Here is an 18141-nt window from a genome sequence, read left to right as displayed (position 1 = left end):
ACACAAACACACACACACAGACACACACACACACAGACACACACACACAGTGTGGGCCAGTCTGGCGTACTGCCTCACTGCTTGCAGCTGGTTTTCGGTTTGTTCCTGGTGGAGGGGGAGGGGGAGGGGGTGTGCCGCTGGCTGGGTCCAGCATTTCCTGCCCGCCCTACGTTGGTGCTGACAAAGTGATGCTGAACGGCCTTCTCAGACCGCTGCAACTTACCCGGCCATTTCAGAGGGCAGTTAGGAGTCTGCCACATTGCCACGGGTCTGCAGCACCTTTGTAAGGATGTCAGATTTCCTTCTCTAGGGTTTTTATGACCAGCGATAGTGGGTTCCTGGTTATCATTCGGGATTCAAACAGGGGTCCCAGAGCATTTCTGATGTCCTGGATTACTCATCGAGCAACAACACCCAATCCCATTGACCCCCCCCCCCATCCCACCGAAACCAGACCACGCTGTATATACAACCCTCAATGTAGCTCAGGAGCTTGTCTTGAAAGCTACAAACATCTCCTTACAGTCACCGGGTTGGAAGCAGCCTTTTCCTCCATTTTAGCCCATGCTCAAAGGGAGGCGGTCACTACCGGCAGAACGAGGCAACCGTTCCTAGCGTGTGTTCAGGAGAATGTTTGGCCGCAGTTATGTCTGCAGGCCAATGAGAGAGGACGCAGCTGAGAGAGCTGAAACACAGACAAGAGCTGGGGGCCCAGGCGGATCGAGTGTCACTTGGAAAACATTCCGGGAACAGCAATAACGTAAGGTTTAACTTTCCTCGAGGAGAGGGCAAATGACAAAAGAGACCAAGAATAATTCCCCCACGTGCCCCTGGGCCAGACTGATCCTGTGCTCAGTGGCTCTGTGATCCTGCGGGATCTACTTGCTCCAGCAGCCGGTTTTTCGAGACTGAGGAGGCAAAGCTGATGGTACCAATGACAGCCCACAGCTCAGCAGTGAGTTACATCGATCCTGTCTGCTGATTAAATAGCAGGAGTCGCTCACTTTCAGGTTATTGTGACTCACTTTGTTTGACATTAAAAGCAGCAGGAGTTTCACAAGGGCGGACTTTGCTCAACTCAGGAGGTGGTACGGGCCTGCTTCCCAAGAGGAAGCCTTCCGAGGAGAGAGACTCCAGGGGGACCGTACAGACCCAGACCCTGGGCCAACATTCACTAGCTCAGTCTTGCTGCTGGAATGCAGATGGCAGCCAGCGTCCCAGGGCAGAGTTTGAACTCATCACCTTGTGCGATTGTAAAGAGAGACCTTCCTGAGTTTACGGAACACTGAGCAACACCCACACTGTCCTGAGCTGTACTCACATCGGTGTTGGTGCTGGATTCTCCGACTCTGAGGGGACTCAATAATGTCCTACTGTGTCCGACCGGACAATACAGCCTGACCCGGAGGGCTGCAGTCGGTACTGACATCCACAAACAAGGTTTCAACATGCAGACAGTCAGTCCATGGGACACAGTCTCTTCAGGGAAATGGAGGGGTCCACTCACACACACACACACACACACACACACACACACACACACACACACACACACACACACACACGTTAGAGCTTTAGTGGGATCTCTGTATGGCCTTCCATATTCCCCTCAGCACTAGGGAACATACAAAGAAACAACTCTGGGGACAGCTAAAGGAGACTGCAGTAAGCAGTTTCAGAGATTCATCACACACCATCCGAACTTGTACTCTGAGCAGAATACCATCACCAAGGACCTCACAGACAGGCAGCCTGTCACAGGAGAATGTTTGGCCGCAGTTATGTCTGCAGGCCAATGAGAGAGGAACCAGACGAGAGCAGCTCAGCAACGCTCCAAGCGCTGATCACATCGCAGCTAAACATGAGGAGCGGGTACTGCCGCAGTCTCCAGCTCTCAGTCTCTATCAGAGGGACGGGTCAGTGCCAGGACAACAGAGACTGCAGGGAGACCGATCTCACTCAGCAGCACGGTGAAAGGATTTCCCGCGTTGCCCTGAGACTGCAGACTGGGGCCGATCACATTCTGCCCAATCACCAGCAACATGGCTGGCACGGTGGCTCAGTGGTTAGCACTGCTGCCTCACAGCGCCAGGGACCCGGGCTCGATTCCAGCCTCGGGCGACTGTCTGTGTGGAGTTTGCACATTCGCCCCAGGTCTGCGTGGGTTTCCTCCCACAGTCCAAAGATGTGCAGGCTATGGGATGGATTAGCCATAGTTTCTAGGGATGTGCAGCCTAGGGTGGGCTAGCCATGGGGAATGCAGAGTTACAGGGACATGTTAGGGGGAGGCTCTTTGGAGGGTCACTGTGGACACAATGGGCCGAATGGCCTGTTTCCACACTGTAGCGATTCTATGATTCCTGAAAATAGTGCCACAATGGTGGCCACGACACAGTGCCTACAATGATCTCGCCAAGACCCTCGAGTGTGAGAGCACAGACTGCCTCTTGAAGCTGCTGAGTTAACATGGTGCCTGTTACCCATAACAACACAGTGGGTCAGGTCAGTGTTGGCAGGACAACACCAGTAACCCCAGTGATCCACAACGGGGTTAAACTGGGCTATATTCCGCCACCACCAATCTTTGCTGCAGACGGGGTTTGACACACAGAGCAGAACGGAGGGAAAGCAGTTACACAGCCTGCGTACAATCACAGCAGCCCGTGGCCCTGACATCAGTCAAGGCAGCACACGCTTGATGGGTTGAATGGCCTACCACTGCTCTAGATTAAAGTCAGAGGCAGGTTGAACCAGGGTCACTCTGCTCCATCCTGGAGTGAGGGAGGACTGAGGAGAGGGACAAGATTGTGAGCCAAGCATCAGTACATGAAGGGCATTGGGGCAGACATGTCTCTGAGTGAGCAGTCCTCCTGTAGGTATCCTGTGTCGGGCTTGGAAGAGGTCCCCTTCAACATAGCCTGGGGCATGGGGCAGGCTTAAGCTCACAGGCAATATGGTTACAGGAAGGACAACAACTTTGTAACTCCACAATTAGGAACGTTGGGAAGGTCAGGAGAAAGACCAGTAGCGACATTCTGGGAAGGACAACACGCCCATTAACTTAACCATGAACATGATATCACTATAACCACAGGACAAATCCCACCCCTGATCCCCATCTCATCTTCGACAAAGGAAAACATTCAACAAGTTATTGTTCGAGCAGCTCACTGATTTTTCTAGGCCAGGACCTGGAACTGCCTCGGGACAATTGATGGTAGGAACTGGGTAACAGAGAGACTTAGGAGTTCAGGTACATAATTGGTTGAAGTTTGTATCAGGGGGAGACAGGGTGGTGAAGGCAGTGTTCAGCATTGCCATTGAGCTGCGGAGTTGGGGTTGTACAAGACATTGGTGAGACCTCGTCTGGATCACTGTGTGCAGTTCTGGTCTCCCTGTTACAGGAAGGATATTACTAAACAGGGGATGGGTTCACACAAGATTTACGAGGATGTTGCCAGGTTTGAGTTCCACAGAGAGACAGGAGCAGAGGTGGTTGAGGGATGACCTTGTAGAGGTTTATAAAATCATGAGGGGCACAGATAAAGGTGGATAGCAAAAGGGTGGGGGAATTCAAAATAGGGGGCAAAAGGACACGAGGGGCAATAGTTTACAGAGAAAGTGGTCAGGGTGTGGAATGACCTGCCAGACAATGGTCAGGATGTGGGGACAGCACATGGACAGGAAAGGTTTGCAGGGATGTGGGCCAGGAGCAGGCAGGTGGGACCGGCTTCGTATAGGATTATACTCGGCTTGGACCGGTTGGACCGAAGGGTCTGTTCCTGTGCTGTCCGACTCTGTGACCCAAGGAGGGAGCACCCAATCTCCAACACAGCCAGGCTATGTTGAAGGAACTACACAGGGAGGGGCTCACCCGCATTAAAGACGTGCACGTCGATCTGACGAAGGGTCTCGTAGTCCTCTCCAGAACAATAGCCACCGAAGGAATAGACTTTGTGCCCAACAGCCACAGCAGCATGGTTCACCCTGCGGGGTCCTCCCTCCAGGTGAACCACCCACCGCAACATTGCCCTCAGTTGGACAGCAGCATCCCCTGGAGCGCCATCTCAGCCACGATGTCCGGGCCTCACACTCAGGCTCTGCTCATTGCAAACATGGCTGCTGGGACAGAAAGAACACACAGTCACTCCACAGGAGTCTACACCCACCACAGCTCCATCCGAAACAAAACCATCTGGGACTCGGACATTACCCAACCCCTGCACACACCGTGACAATCAGCAGCTGAGCACAACACAATGGGCTCCAGAGACAGGGCCTCCCCCTCACTGACAGGGACAGGGCCTCCCCCACACTGACAGGGACAGGGCCTCCCCCACACTGACAGGGACAGGTCCACCCTCACACTGACAGGGACACGGCCTTCCCCACACTGACAGGGACACGGCCTCCCTCACACTGACAGGGACAGGGCCTCCCTCACACTGACAGGGACACGGCCTCCCTCACACTGACAGGGACACGGCCTCCCCCACACTGACAGGGACACGGCCTCCCCCACACTGACAGGGACACGGCCTCCCTCACACTGACAGGGACACGGCCTCCCTCACACTGACAGGGACACGGCCTCCCTCACACTGACAGGGACACGGCCTCCCTCACACTGACAGGGACACGGCCTCCCTCACACTGACAGGGACACGGCCTCCCTCACACTGACAGGGACACGGCCTCCCTCACACTGACAGGGACACGGCCTCCCTCACACTGACAGGGACACGGCCTCCCTCACACTGACAGGGACACGGCCTCCCTCACACTGACAGGGACACGGCCTCCCTCACACTGACAGGGACACGGCCTCCCTCACACTGACAGGGACACGGCCTCCCTCACACTGACAGGGACACGGCCTCCCTCACACTGACAGGGACACGGCCTCCCTCACACTGACAGGGACACGGCCTCCCTCACACTGACAGGGACACGGCCTCCCTCACACTGACAGGGACACGGCCTCCCTCACACTGACAGGGACACGGCCTCCCTCACACTGACAGGGACACGGCCTCCCTCACACTGACAGGGACACGGCCTCCCTCACACTGACAGGGACACGGCCTCCCTCACACTGACAGGGACACGGCCTCCCTCACACTGACAGGGACACGGCCTCCCTCACACTGACAGGGACACGGCCTCCCTCACACTGACAGGGACACGGCCTCCCTCACACTGACAGGGACACGGCCTCCCTCACACTGACAGGGACACGGCCTCCCTCACACTGACAGGGACACGGCCTCCCTCACACTGACAGGGACACGGCCTCCCTCACACTGACAGGGACACGGCCTCCCTCACACTGACAGGGACACGGCCTCCCTCACACTGACAGGGACACGGCCTCCCTCACACTGACAGGGACACGGCCTCCCTCACACTGACAGGGACACGGCCTCCCTCACACTGACAGGGACACGGCCTCCCTCACACTGACAGGGACACGGCCTCCCTCACACTGACAGGGACACGGCCTCCCTCACACTGACAGGGACACGGCCTCCCTCACACTGACAGGGACACGGCCTCCCTCACACTGACAGGGACACGGCCTCCCTCACACTGACAGGGACACGGCCTCCCTCACACTGACAGGGACACGGCCTCCCTCACACTGACAGGGACACGGCCTCCCTCACACTGACAGGGACACGGCCTCCCTCACACTGACAGGGACACGGCCTCCCTCACACTGACAGGGACACGGCCTCCCTCACACTGACAGGGACACGGCCTCCCTCACACTGACAGGGACACGGCCTCCCTCACACTGACAGGGACACGGCCTCCCTCACACTGACAGGGACACGGCCTCCCTCACACTGACAGGGACACGGCCTCCCCCATACTGACAGGGACAGGGCCTCCCCCACACTGACAGGGACAGGGCCTCCCCCACACTGACAGGGACAGGGCCTCCCCCACACTGACAGGGACAGGGCCTCCCCCACACTGACAGGGACAGGGCCTCCCCCACACTGACAGGGACAGGGCCTCCCCCACACTGACAGGGACAGGGCCTCCCCCACACTGACAGGGACAGGGCCTCCCCCACACTGACAGGGACAGGGCCTCCCCCACACTGACAGGGACAGGGCCTCTCTCACACTGAGTCAGCAATGGAAGTGATCAGAGAGGGTGATGGTGTTGGAACACCATCCCGAAACATAGAGGGGAGAGACACACAGAGCGTCAGGTTAACGTCTCATCTGAAGGTCTACCCCACCTCAGCGTACTCTACTCACAGCACTATCCTGCCTCAGCACTACCGACCTCCTCTACAACACCCCCTCCAACCCCCCTCACCCACCTCCCCTCCAGCCCCAGTCCCTCACCCCCTCCCCTCCAGTCCCATCCCTCAGCTCCTCCCCTCCTCTGCTCACTACCCACCCTCCCCTCCAGCCCACTGTCCCTCTCCCCGTCAGCAATGGGCACGTCGGGACAGGCTGGTGTATTACTGAGACTCGGAGACACTGACTCCCAGATGAGCAGTTAACTAGAGACTGCACCTCTTTAGGTCAAGCCATGCCATCCCAAGAGCCTAATATTTACCGGCCAGCCCTCCCAGGGTCCGAACCAATACCAATCAACACCTCCAAATGATGCCGGACTCATGTTTCCATTCCCAGTTGTGGGAGCTTGCTGTGTACAAACTGGTTTCTCTCATGTAATAACAACGACTGTACTGCCATTGGCTGCTTCATATGAATACGACACACTTTCAGCTCACACTCATGATCTAGAATAAACAGGGCCTGGTGATGCTCTACCCAGCCGATCAGCCCATCGCTGATAGCCCCATTACGCCATGTAGACAGGGATCTGCAGTCACTTACTCAGCTCGGAAGCAAAGCTGCAAGTTTGAAACTCTGAAACCCTTCCTGCTGGTGTCTGCGAGCTACAAGTGGGTAGAGAATCCCCAGTACTCACTCCCCATGCTGCCCAATGCTCTCGGTATGGTCAGTCACTTCACAACAATCTCCTGACCGGTTTTATATTCCTAAACTCTTTCCAGAGCTTCCAGCAAGCAACAACTTGCTTTGACCAATCTAGAACTGACTGACATTTGTCAACAACAGGGTTTTATTTAAAAACATAGTTGACACTGTCCTTGAAAGCTTACTATGAATACCCAGTGTCAAAGGTTGCCCTCTCAGTATTGCACTCAGACTCAGCCGCGGTAAATCTAAACGAAATGCAAAACACAAACACACACACACTTGCCTGAGATGGGAAAGGCAGATGGGAGATTTCGGCCAGAGCTGTGTTATAGTAGCCCTCCCCACAGTGTTTCCCCCCCCCCCCCCCCCCCCGAGAACCCCAGGGCAGATTGTCAGGAGGAAGCAAGGAGTGCCAGAGTTCCAGCTTCCCCCCCACCCCCTCAGATTCTCCTCCTTATGTCACAGCAGCTTCGAGTGACACCACAGCTGACAGGTCAAACTGTGCACGTACACAACCAACACGGTCTGCAGCTCAGACAGAAGCCTGCCATTTCTAAAGCACTGAAAAGCCAGTTTATTGCAAAGCCCCAGCGACACTCCGCCCCCCCCCCCCCCCCCAGCTGTGGGAGATACACAGAGAGCAATCCCACAGAGACTGAGGGAGGGATCAATAGTGGACAGTACTCAAGGCTAATATTCTTCACAAATAGCATAATGTCATCTCCCACAGAAATCCCGAGAAGGCAACCATAGAGAGGTACAGCACAGAAACAGACCCTTCAGTCCAGCCCGTCCATGCCAACCAGAGATCCTAACCCAGCCTAGTCCCACCTGCCAGCACCCGGCCCATATCCCTCCAAACCTTTCCTATTCATATACCCATCCAATTGTCTCTTAAATGTTGCAATTGTACCAGCCTCCACCACATCCTCTGGCAGCTCATTCCATACACACACCACCCTCTGTCTCTTTTATATCTTTCCCCTCTCGCCCTAAACCTATGCCCTCTAGTTCTGGACTCCCCCACCCCAGGGAAAAGACTTTGTCTATTTACCCTATCCATGCCCCTCATAATCCCCCCCACAACAGGGTGTCCTCCCCTACCCCCCCCCCCCCAACAGGGTGTCCCCCTCTCACAGGGTGCCCTTGTACCCCCGGACCCTCCCACAGTAGGAATCGAAATGAACAGCATCAACAGTTCCTACCAGTTCACCCAGGTTTCGAGGGTATAAAAGTGTTTTAAATGAAGGTTATCTCAGCTTTACAGAGACTATGTACAAACAAAACCAGCATCAATCTGCTGCTCTCTCAATTGTTGCCTTTCAATGTCAGTGCAAAGCTAGCATCAACAACAAACTCATCAAAGGCTAACAATTCAAATACCTGAGCAGGTCAGAGAGCCCGATAACTCTTCAAAAACACTGCACCTTCACTACACTGGCTTTCCACTGGCATGCACTCCAGAAAAGGGAAATAAATTGACACCAGTTTCAGAAACAGCCTCGTGTGTGATTAAAATAAACCTCTCTCAGGACAGAGTTAAAGGGAACAGCAGCCTAGCAGGACAAGGTAAATACTGCCGCTACTGAAAGCCCCTTCCTTTCTCACAATGCCACTGATGTAGGCAGAGCCAAACACACAACTCACAGACATCGACAGAGGCCACGCTGGGATTTCCTTCAAATCCTCACTCCAAACGTCAGAGAAGAGACTTCAACAGGAAAAATACAGCAGAGCACAAAGCCCTCTGTTAGTAATGCTGGGTTTAATCAGAGGTTGCAACAGGTCACTCACAGAGACTGATTCATTGCTCCGAATTTTCTTCCAAACAGGGTGGCCTGTAACCTGTTGAATACTTACTAAAATTACAGAGAGAGTATGCTAGTGGCTCCTATAGATATCCTTTCATTGATGAGCTATTGGTCAAACTTCCACCCTCCCTCAGATTCAGCACCTGTTTTGAAATCAACAGGAAAGTCGTTCCTGTGTTACAGAGTCGGATGAAACTGAATTGGTTAGAGTGCTCTTGGATAACATTATCATTCCAGCCTCCAAACTGGAAAAAGGGATAGCAGGAGAAAGGGGAAATGATGTCAAATTCTGACCATGCTGGGGGCTCCTCTCTCTCTCTCTCGGGCGATGAAACCCCAGCAGATTTGGCAGGGGAGACACAGAGAATACGGTTCCTCATGTGGAGTGGATCATAAAGATCAGACAGTCACTAGTCAATCTATTTGGGAACTCAGGGAAAAAAAAACGACTTCACCCAAGAAAGGGGAAAGAATGTGGAGCTCACTCCAACAGGAAACAGTCTCGGCGAGAGAAATACAAGGACAAGTGGATAAGGAAGGGGGGCTAGCACAGAGAAGAAATGCCAGCACCAACCTGTCGGGCCGAATGGCCTGGTGTAATGATTAGTTACAGAGCACCCAGGCAGGCAAAACCCAGATGTGGGCTGCAAAACAAGCAGACACGTTTTAAAAACCAGTCTGACCTTTCCACGTACACATTCAAACAAAACCACCCTGCTTTCAACGTGCCAGTGTCTGGGCCTATCATTACAGCTCCATTTAAGATGGAAGATGGAACATGGGCCACACACCCACATACAGGAGAGACAAAACCTCCTGATTACCGCCACAGACTGCAGCATCAGAACCAGTATTAATTCAGCCCATTCCCTGCACGCCAACACACAATACATTAATCCAGTCCGTCTCATTCCCCCACAATCCAGCACATTCCTGTTTTCCAGGTTCCTTCACCCACTTTCCTTCCTCGATTAACTGATCATCTCTGCTCCCTCAAAGGCAGCAACTGCCAGCTCAGTGCCATTCACTGAGGTACATCAGGGCTCACATTCGATCCCAGGCTTCAGGACACTCATAAAGAGGCCCCACCCTCGGGCTCAGGAAATTCCTCCTCCTCCTCCTCCTCTCAGTTCTATTTTGTGGGCGGCCCAGTGGTTAGCACTGCTGCCTCACAGCGCCAGAGACCCGGGTTCAATTCCCGACTCAGGTGACTGACTGTGTGGAGTTTGCACGTTCTCCCCGTGTCTGCGTGGGTTTCCTCCGGGTGCTCCGGTTTCCTCCCACAGTCCAAAGATGTGCAGGTTAGGTGAATTGGCCATACTAAATTACCCGTAGTGTTAGGTGAAGGGTAATTGTAGGGGAAAGGGTCTGGGTGGGTTGCTCTTCAGAGGGTCAGTGTGGACTTGTTGGGCCGAAGGGCCTGTTTCTACACTGTAAGCAATCTAATCTAATCTAATCTAATCTAAAGGGTGTGCCCCCCCCCCCCCCAAGGTCCTAATCTCCTACTGGTGGAAACAAGACCCACCCCTCTCAAGCTTCCAAACTCCATCAAGAAATGATCCAGAGTCCTCAACTGCTCCTTCTACGACAAGCCTTTCATCTCCGGGCTTACTCTTGTCAACCTTCTCTCGGCCCCTTCCAACACCTTCGATATATGGCCCAAAGCTGCTCACAATATTCCAAATGGGCTCTGACCAGAACCTTACACATCTCTGCTCTTGCATTCCTGCCCTCTGAAAATGAATGTTAACGCTGTATTTGCTTTCCTAACTGCCAACGGAACCTACGTGTTAACCTGAAGGGGACTAGGAACTGGGACTCTCGAGTTCCTTTGTGTTTCAAATTTCCAAACAGTTTCCCTGCCTCTATTTGTCCTCCCAAAGTGCAGAAGGCAATGATAGTCTGCAAAGGGAAACCAGGAGACATTGGAGAGCAGTGTCTAGCAGGGTTTGAGAGACAGAGTAAGAGGTTACGCAGGCTGTCCATAAACCTGGACCCACTGCTGTCACCTAGCAACAGCCTCTGGAATCAGGTAGTGGCTATTTTCTCAGTACACAGCGAGATGTGTTGTGCTCAGTATTGGAGATACCTTCCAAGGATGCAATACTGTTGTCAGAGCTACGGCTGTTGGAGAAGTAGTGTGGAAAGAGAATCGAAAGTTTCAAATATCAGGAATCTTCAACATTTCTCATCTGGACTGAAGGTTACCCAACAACGTAGACAAGAAACCAGAGGGACAGAGAGAAAGGCAGCTCATTCTAACTTTTTCATTTGGAATTCTTCATCAACAGAGTTTTCCCTGGTATGTGTGTCAGCGAGAGAGAGCGAGAGCACAAGAGAGAGAGACTGTCATCCTGCGATATGAATGGATGTGTGGTATCAGTTTACCTTGCACAGTAAAAATTATTCAGCCCCTTGTTTGAGGCACAGGTTTCCTGTTATATACCTGGGTTATTTCTGCGTTTATTGAAAAGCCTCATGAAAATCTCTTTTGCTCTAGCCAACAGCAATAAAAAGACACAGAAACAAAGGGGCCATTTTTGATGAAATAAAACATTTCCACTTTTGGTACGGCTAAAGGGATTTGATTTCTAGTACAGAAGGACTGCTTCAATCCCTGTGGGGGTCCTTCATGAAGCTGAGAAGGCAGGCAGGCCCTCAGCTGGGATGCAGGCCCTAGGCAGGCAGGCCTGCCTTCAGCTGGGATGCAGGCCCTAGGCAGGCCAGCCCTCAGCTGGGATGCAGGCCCTAGGCAGGCAAGCCTTCAGCTGGGACGCAGGCCCTGGGCAGGCAGGCCCTCAGCTGGGACGCAGGCCCTGGGCAGGCAGGCGCTCAGCTGGGACGCAGGCCCTGGGCAGGCAGGTGCTCAGCTGGGATGCAGGCCCTCAGCTGGGATGCAGGCCCTGGGCAGGCAGGCCCTCAGCTGGGATGCAGGCCCTGGGCAGCACAATAATTAGAGGCAGAGATTCCTCCAGATCCAGATTTGGTCAAGATCCACATAGAAACTGGGATACAATGGTTCAGTCCTGATTAAATAGTTGACAAATGAGCATCTTCCTTCTGCACAGCTCTGTCTCAAGCCCTTCAGTGATGAGCAAATAGCGACAGCTAATAAACCTCATTGAGTTCTTTGAGATGGTGACCACACAGATGGGTGAGGGTAACGTGCATGATGAAGTGTATATGGATTTCAGTAAGGCATTTGATAAGGTTCCCCACGGTAGGCTATTGCACAAATAGTTGAGGGTGTTGCTGGAAAAGCACAGCAGTAGCTCTTCCTGATGAAGGGCTCTGGCTCAAAACATTGATTCTCCTGCTCCTCGGAGGCTGCCTGACCTGCTGTGCTTTTCCAGCACCGCCCTCTCAACTCTGATCTCCAGCATCTGCAGTCCTCACTGTCTCCTATTGCACTGTCTCCTATTCCAGAGGCATGGGACTGAGGGTGATTTAGGGTTTGAATCCGAAATTGGCTAGCTGAAAGAAGACGGAGGGTGGTGGGTGGTGGTTGATGGGAAATGTTCACATTGGAGTTCAGTTACCAGTGGGTATCGCAGGGATTTGTTTTGGGTCTACTGCTGTTTGTCATTTTTATAAATGACCAGCATATGAGCAGAGGAGGATGGGTTAGTAAATGTGCAGATGACACTAAGGTCATAGACTCAGAGACGTACAGCACGGAAACAGACCCTTCGGTCCAACCTGTTCATGCTGACCAGATATCCCAACCCAATCTAGTCCCACCTGCCAGCACCCGGCCCATATCCCTCCAAACCCTTCCTATTCATATACCCATCCAAATGCCTCTTAAATGTTGCAATTGTACCAGCCTCCACCACATCCTCTGGCAGCTCATTCCATACCCGTACCACCCTCTGTGTGAAAACATTGCCCCTGAGGTCTCTTTTATATCTTCCCGCTCTCACCCTAAACCTATGCCCTCTAGTTCTGGACTCCCCCACCCCAGGGAAAAGACTTTGTCTATTTACCCAATCCACGCCCGTGATTTTGTAAACCTCTAGAAGGTCACCCCTCAGCCTCCGACGCTCCAGGGAAAACAGCCCCAGCCTGTTCAGCCTCTCCCTATAGCTCAATACCTCCAACCCTGGCAACATCCTTGTAAATCTTTTCTGAACCCTTTCAAGTTTCACAACATCTTTCCGATAGGAAGGAGACCAGAATTGCACGCAATAATCCAACAGTGGCCTAACCAATATAATGTATAGCCACAACATGGCCTCCCAACTCCTGTACTCAATACTCTGACCAATAAAAGAGTATTTTATAAAATAAAATAGGCGGGAATTGAACCTGGGTCCCTGGCGCTGTGAGGCAGCAGTGCGAACCACTGAGCCACCCTGGTGCTTATTCCTTTCTATTGAAAAGTTGGCAGAAGGGTGTTGGAGGTTACAGAGGGACATAGATAAGATTAGATTCCCCTACAGTGTGGAAACAGGCCCTTCGGCCCAACCAGTCCACACCGACCCTCCGAAGAGTAACCCACCCAGACCCATTTCCCTCTGACTAATGCCCCCAACACTACGGGCAATTTAGCATGGCCAATTCACCTGCCCTGCACAGCTTTGGACTGTGGGAGGAAACCCACGCAGACCTGGGGAGAATGTGCAAACTCCACACAGACAGTTGCCCGAGGCTGGAATTGAACCCGGGTCCCTGGTGCTGTGAGGCAGCAGTGCTAACCCCTGAGCCACTGTGCCTCCCTTAAAAGCTGCAGAGCTGGGCTGAGAGGTGGCAAATGGAGGTGGAAAAATGTGAGGTGGAAAAATGTGAGGTGATTCACTTTGGTTGGAGTAACAGAAATACAGAGTACAGGTACACAATCATTTATCCAAAACCCTCAGGACCAGCTGGTTTTCAGAATTTGGAAATTATTTTGGATTTCAGAATAAGTGACAGTTTAACATTGAAATTTTAAAAAATCTTACCAAATAGTAGACGCACCTATGAGTACTATGAGCCCTGAGACAGAATTAACACCTGCCAGTGCTGGGTCACGCACCCACGTCGCATCTGAGTGATGTGGGTCGAGCGGGTGGGCAGTTGGGTTAACTGGTTGCACACCAAACAACCTTTGTTAATGAGAAAAAAACATTGCAGAAACATTTCAGATTTCAGAGCTTTTCAGATATTGGGATTTTGGATAAAGGATTTTCTACCTGCACTGGGCTACTGGTAAGATTCTTGGTAGTGCAGACGAGCAGAGAGATCTCCGTATCCAAGCAATTAGATCCCTGAAAGTTGCCACCCAGGTTGATAGAGTTGTTCAGGAGGCATACGGTGTGTTAGTGTTTATTGGTAGAGGGATTTCTGAGCCATGTGTTTGCTGTGCAGGCAGCCGGCATGCTGTTGGTGTTAGGTTGATGTCTCGGTGTGCCTTGCAGCAAGGCGTTAGAGAGAAGGTTGAGAGGTGACTTAATAGAGACATATAAGATAATCAGAGGGTTAGATAGGCTGGACAGTGAGAGTCTTTTTCCAAGTATGGTGACAGTGAGCACGAGGGGGCGTTGCTTTAAATTGTGGGGTGACAGATATAGGTCAGATGTCAGAGGTAGTTTCTTTACTCAGAGAGTAGTAAGGGTGTGGAATGCCCTGCCTGCAACAACTCGCCAACGTTAAGGGGATTTAAATGGGCATTGCATAGACATATGGATGAGAATGGAAGAGTGGAGGTTGGATGGGCTTCCGATTGGTTCCACAGGTCGGCGTAACAGAGGGCTGAAGGGCCTGTACTGCGCTGGGATGGCCCTTTCCCCCCAGAGTTAAAGTTCCACTTTCATGGGGACACAGCCTCAAGGTGAGAGGGGGAAAGTTTAAGGGGAGGCGTGAGGGAAGATTTTGGTGCAGAGAGTGGTGGAAGCAGGCACATTGGCATCATTTAAGAATTTGGACGGTTCCATCAATAGTAAGGGAATAGAGGGATATGGACTGAATAAGGGAAGAAGGTTTGGTTTTTTTTTTAAGTTTCGTTAGGGCACAGGCTTGGAGGGTGGAACAGCCTGTCCCTGCGCTGTAACTCCCTTCGTTCCGGAACTTCGACAGTAACCGGAAGCAACTTGTTTTAGAGAGAGGGGTAGACTTGGTCCAGGTAAGTTTTAGCAGACTGACATGCTGAAACGTAACAGCGCTGGGAGCGTTTAAAGATTCCCTGACGGCTCAGGACGAAGCATTAAAAACATTCCGGAACCTCATACATGGAAGAACAGGTCAAACAAAGGAAAAATGAGAGATCAACTGAAAGTAAAATCAGACACAGCTAACATCCAGGAGATAGCAAAGCTGTTTGAGGAGCAGTGAGGTTATGTCCATGTTAAACAGCAGCAACTCTCAGCATCAATTCAGCTTGATTCCATTTATTTTAATAAAGAGTTATTTTTCTTTTCAAAAAAACTGGCAAACGTTTGCTTTTAACCCGAGTTTGTCAGTCAGGAATTTTGGGAACTTTGGATAGTTTGAATAAACATTCTGACACTGTGACGACTCGGGGAACAGTGGGGTCTGATTTACAGTGAAGAGGTGGGTGAATAACAACAGGACACAGATTGAAGGTGATTGGCAAACCCCCCCCCCTCCCCTCCCGAAGTGTTTAATATACAGCCTGCCTACTTCAGGTCATCGAGCATAGAGTGGGGTAAAAGCAAAACACTGTGGATGGTGAAAATCTGAAACCAACACAGAGTGCTGGAGAAACTCAGCAGGTCTGGCAGCATCTGTGGAGAGAGAGACAAACAGAGTTAACGTTTCAAGTGTAGCATGACCCTTCTTCAGAAACCAGATGGAAAAAAATACAAAGAAAACTGCTTCCCCGGAAGGTGTATTTGGGACCTTGGACTGAGTGGAGGGTGGACATGAAGAGGTAGGTGTTACACTTTCTCCAGTTTAATGGGGGTTGGGGAGGGGGTGGGGGGGGGGCAAGGAATCCTTAGGAGTGACGGAGGAGTGGACCGGGGTGTCACAGAGGGAACAGTTGGTGCAGAATGCCCACATTGGAGGAAGACGAGTCTAGCGATAGCGGCCTGGCACGGGGTGAACGCAGAGTCATGGATGGACACCCTATCGCTGTCTGGGAATGAGGGGAAGCAGCAGGGGCTTATGTGCAGGAGATGGGTCCTGGCTGAGGGTCTGGTCAACTGTAATGGTCAGGAATCCGGCCTGAGGGACCAGAGACTCTCTGCTGAAAGGTGGCACCGTGGCAACAAATATGAAGGAGAAAGGAAAGGAAAGGAAAGGAATCCTTGCAAGGAGGAGCGGGAGAGCAAGTGTAGTCGAGGTGATTGGGTGATCAGGAGGAAATGGGCATTGGGGGACAGCCAACCCCCCAAAATGGAAACAGTGAGGTCAGTGAAGGGAACAGTCCGAGGCTAACAGAGTGCTGGAGAAACTCAGCAGGTCTGGCAGCATCTGGAGAGTGAGAGACAGAGTTAACGTTGAGTAGCAGTGTCCCTTCATCAGAACAATTCTGAACAAGGATAACTAGTCTCAAAACATGAACCATTTCTCTGTCCAGGTGCTGCCAGACCTGCTGTCCCACTGGTTTCAGATCTCCAGCATTTGTTTGGTTTTATTTAAGAGGAGTCAGAGGTGGACCAGCTGAAAGTGAGGGGTGACATGCTACTGACACCCCACCAGCCAGAACGTTTTCCCCTCCCCACCCGTGTCAGCCTTCCGCAAGCACCATTCCCTCTGCCAGTCCTTGGTTTGTGCCAGTCTCTCCACCAACTCCCCCCACTGTCCCTTCCCCTACAACCGGAAAAGATGCAAAACCTGCTGGTACCCCACCCCCCTCACCTCCATCCAGGGCTCCACACAGTCCTTCCAGGTGGGACAGTGGTTCACCTGCCTCTCCTCCAACCTAGTTTTCTGCATCACATGCTCCCACTGTGCTCTTCTCTACATCGGGGAGACTGAACGGTAACTTAGGGAATGGTTCACCGAGCATCGGAGCCAGGCCCACGGGCTGACCGGACCTCCCAGTCACCGTCCTTCCCACTCCCTTTCCAACATGACCATCCTTGGCCTCCTACATTTCCACAACGAACCAAACCCACAACTTGGAGGGAGAGCACCTCATCTTCCGCCTGGGCAGCTGACAGCCCGGAGCACTCAACATTGAGCTCTCCGACTTCAAGTCACCTCCGCCCCATTCCCCGACTCCCGTCCCAGCCCCTCCCTCTCCCTTCCAGTCCTCGGACCGACCCTTCCTTCCTGTCACCAGCCAGGTCATACCCATCTCCCCAACACCCGCTCTGTCCAGGCCAGTCCGCATTCTGTATGACTCAATTGGATTCCCCCCTCATCCTTCTAAACTCCACCGAGTATAGACCCAGAGTCCTCAAATGTTCCTCATATGTAAAGCTTTTCATTCCTGGGACCATTCTCGTGATCCTCCTCTGAACACACTCCAGGGCCAGTCCATCCGTCCTGAGATACAGGGCCCAAAACTGCACACAATATTCCAAATGTGGTCTGACCAGAGCCTCAGACGTACATCCCCGCTTTGATATTCAAATCCTCTCAAAATAAATACCATCATAGCATTTACCTTCCCAACTACTGACTCAACCTGCAGGTTTACCGTGAGAGAATCCTGGACTAGAACTCTCAAGTCTCTTTGCACTTCTAACTTCCTTGTCCATGCCTGTAATCCTCTGACCAAAGTGCATGACCTCACACTTTCCCACGGTGTGCCCCATCTGCCATTTCTTTGCCCACTCCCCTAACCTGTCCAAATCCTTCTGCAGCCTCCCCACCTCCTCAATGCTCTCTCTCTCTCCCCGTGGATGCTGTCTGACCTGCTGTCATCTCCAACACTGGTTATTCCCAGTTCAGATTCCAGCTGCACCAGTGACTTGTTCTGGGAAAGTGAGAGGGGAAAGCAAGTCAGAACCAAACCAGATGAAAGGTTTCCGATTCGAGACAGGGGCATGAGGCAGCACCTGGATAAGGGTTCGGAGCCCAAAGGAAGAGGCAGACGAGACTCAAAAGGCGACCTGCTGTTTCTCGCTCAAACAGATGCAGCCAAATTCCCTGCAGAGGCTGAACTCGCCACTGACGAAAGAAAAGCAACACTTAACAAAGCAGAAGCAGCAGGGCCATGAGCTCTCAGAGGCTGCGGCACTATTCGGTACGATTACGCACAATCTGCAGAGACCATGCCCATGTCACACAACCATCGCGCAGCCTCCAACAAGCACTTCCTATCATTTGGTTCCCCAGTCGTGGCTATCACCACATAGAATACAAAGAGAAACAGCCAGCCCAACCGTACTGTCACACCCAGTCACCGCACTCACCGGGAATCCTCACACCCTACCGTACTGTCACACCCAGTCACCGCACTCACCGGG

The 18141-nt window shown here is 52.4% G+C and overlaps 1 long non-coding RNA gene across 1 annotated transcript in view; it reads right to left on the bottom strand.

Moving 5' to 3' along the window:
• The window catches only part of LOC122547586, an 11142-nt gene extending 2696 nt beyond the window's left edge, over window positions 1–8446 (bottom strand). The window contains exons 1-2 of the long non-coding RNA XR_006311035.1: window positions 8352–8446; window positions 3875–4119 (exon numbers count right to left, since the gene is read on the bottom strand). This is a non-coding gene — a long non-coding RNA (uncharacterized LOC122547586). The remainder of the gene's footprint in view (window positions 1–3874; window positions 4120–8351) is intronic.
• Window positions 8447–18141: the final 9695 nt, after the last annotated feature.

This window comes from Chiloscyllium plagiosum, unplaced genomic scaffold, assembly GCF_004010195.1.
Source record: "Chiloscyllium plagiosum isolate BGI_BamShark_2017 unplaced genomic scaffold, ASM401019v2 scaf_11201, whole genome shotgun sequence".
NCBI lineage: Eukaryota > Metazoa > Chordata > Chondrichthyes > Orectolobiformes > Hemiscylliidae > Chiloscyllium > Chiloscyllium plagiosum.
The sequence above is the reverse complement of the archived record's forward strand: the minus strand, read 5'-3'. Positions and strand labels throughout refer to the sequence as shown.